Here is a 2,941-nt window from a genome sequence, read left to right on the forward strand (position 1 = left end):
AATGAGTTTATTGCTTGGCACTCAGAAAACAATATGATGTCATTATTATCCTTTGTCTGTACAATGTATTTTTTAAAATAAGATAATACATAGTCTCACTACATGAGCTATTTATTTTTAATAAAGGAATTAATGAAGATTATCATAATAAACTAGTATAGCCAAAAGTAAATACATGAATAATATTTTTTAAAGTGATCAGAAAAAGGTGGGCATTGTGGTATATATCTGTAAGTTCAGCACTTGAGAGGCAGAAGTGGGAATTCTGATAAAGAGTTCCAGGCCAACCTAAGCAACAGGGAGACCTTATCTCAAGAAAGAAAACAGTAATCACAAACCAAATGCCTATTGAAAGCATGGTAGTCTATTCCTATATGGCATCCTCTATAGAAATGGTTCTCAAGATACGATCCCCATTCCAGCATCACATATTGGCATTGTTAGTAAAACCAGTCCTTAAAACTTACCCTAGAGTAGCTAAAACAGAAGTTCTGAAAGTGGATCTAGAGATCTGCTTTAATAAACACTCCAGATTTTTTCTAAACATACAAAGTCTTGAAAACAGTGCTATGCAGTGTGAGTATAAATAATCTACCAATAAATACACGAATATGGAAGGATCTCACAAATACAGTGTTGAATGAAAGAAACCAAACAAAAGAAAAACACATAGTACATAAATCTATTTACATATATCTCAAAAACAGTCAAAATTAATCAGAATTGTTAGAATCCAAGTAATTATTATTGGTCACTCTGGCTACATAATTTGAAGGGCCCAATAGAAAACTAAGAGGCAGATACTCTTGTTAAAATCTAGTCCTTTTAAGTATTTAGCATTCATCTCGGGTTCTAGGATTTCTACTCTGTCAGATTCCATTTTAGAATGGGTTGATTTTTAACATCAGACTTAGTTCTTCTGCAATGTCAATGTCTGGCTGTCACTCAAAATTTTCTTCAAATATTTTTATTCTCATTAAAATAATTCATGTGACATGGTTAAACTCTCATTGGTACTTCAAATCATAACAAGAAAGCATTCCTCCACTCTACCTCTCCCACCATGTCCACTTCCTGTATGACAGTTACCTTCAACTCTAAACATCACTCCTAATATCTTCTACTCTTCTTTGTATAGGATAGTATTAAAAAAAACCTACTACTTCATTTTCAATAAATATCTGTGCTATGTGTAGGACATTTGTTTTTGGTTGGTCGTGGGGCTAGAACTCTGGGCTTGGGCGCTGTCCCTCAGCTCTTCAGCTCAAGGCAAGTACTCTACCGCTTGAGCCACAACTCCACTTCCGGTTGTCTAGTGGTTTATTGGCGATAAGAGTCTCCCGGACTTTCCTGCCCGGACTGGCTTTGAACTGTGATCCTCAGATATAATCCTCCTGAGTAGCTAGGATTACAGGTTTGAGCCACTGGCACCTAGCTTTGCTATGTTTAGAATATTATTGTCTTCTCAGAACTAGCACTGAAACTTCATCATCCAAGGCCTATTAGAAAGAGGCATTGTCTTTAGGAGGTACTTGACAGGTAAGTAGATTACAAGTCCTTGTATGTGTTTGATGAAGGGAATTGTCCCCTCCTTGCCCTTAGATCTCCTATAGGGAAGATAGAGCACCCCTCTTAGAAGAGTGCAGTGACAAGATATCATCTTGGAAACAGAGAGCCTGGGTCCTAACCAAAAGAGACCTTGAGCTTGGATTTCCTAGCCTTCAGAAAAAATGCTATTATTTCATAAAAAGCAACAAAAAAGGCATTCAAAGTTCATAAATGATAAGATATTTTTATCAGTAGGGATTGTATTTTATTTCTAAGAACAAGTTCCTGCTGTGGTGTCATATCTAAACTCCTAGACTATAGTTCCAAGTCTGGAAACCTAGCACTACGTTTATTTTCAATGAGTGACTTGTTCCCCTCATTGCATTTATCAATGGTAACAACAGGAAAACTCTGGAACATTATGGGATAGATGGTGGAACTAGTTTTGTTGCATTTTTGAGGTAGGAGTCACATAAAAATGATTCAGAACAAGTCCACAAACAGTCATAAAGTCTTGAGAAATAACATTGTCTGCTTTTTTTCTTTTTTTTTATACTGAGTTTGTTAAAGCTGACAACACTGCCTTGTATTTTTCAATTAACACTTACATGGAAGATAACCTTGCAAGTGAAAATTTACAAAGAGCCTTCCCCCCAAATGGTTGAAATATTCTAATAGCAGCAGAGGAAGACTCTGAATCATAGAAGGCATCTGATCCTTGAGACAAGAAAAAAAAATTGGCAGACAAGAGCTAAATAATATGACGAATCTTGTTTACCTTGAAACAGCAGAGAATGAAGTAATTTATCCAGAAATACATGAAGTACTGGCAGACCCAGTTTACTACTCTTATTAGAGACCATAATGTAATATACTACCATAAAAAATCTAATAGACATAGTCTTGTTATTCTAAGGCTAGACGTCTAGGACAAACAGAAGTTCCAAGAATCTGAAGCCTATTTAAAATGCAGTCCAAATGACAGCCATGTTCTATAGAAAGTGGGTTCAAAGCCAAAGGAGGAAGAGCACTGTGACTGTGAGCATCACAGGCAGGTAATGGAAGAGAATGCCAAAAGAAAATGCCAAAAAAAGCAGGAACCTGAATACGTTTCGTTCATGGACTGTCTAATATGCAACAGGCTCAAACTTAATTTTGGAAGCCATAAACATCAATTGCTGGTTGCATTTGCAAGAATTCTGTCCCGGCAATCTGAGGATGACAGTTTTTGTTGAAAGTGACATTCTTTCAGAAGAATAAACAGATGTTATAGACTATTAAGAATGTTAACAGATGTTATAGATGTTAAGGATTAAGAAGACAATGATCTTGTTTTCTTATTGTGAAAATACTGTACAGAGGGGTTACAATTACATGGGCAAGATAATGAGTA

Source organism: Dipodomys merriami, unplaced genomic scaffold (genome assembly GCF_024711535.1).
Source record: "Dipodomys merriami isolate MVZ:Mamm:240054 unplaced genomic scaffold, mDipMer1.0.p SCAF_47, whole genome shotgun sequence".
In the NCBI taxonomy this organism is placed as follows: Eukaryota; Metazoa; Chordata; class Mammalia; order Rodentia; family Heteromyidae; genus Dipodomys; species Dipodomys merriami.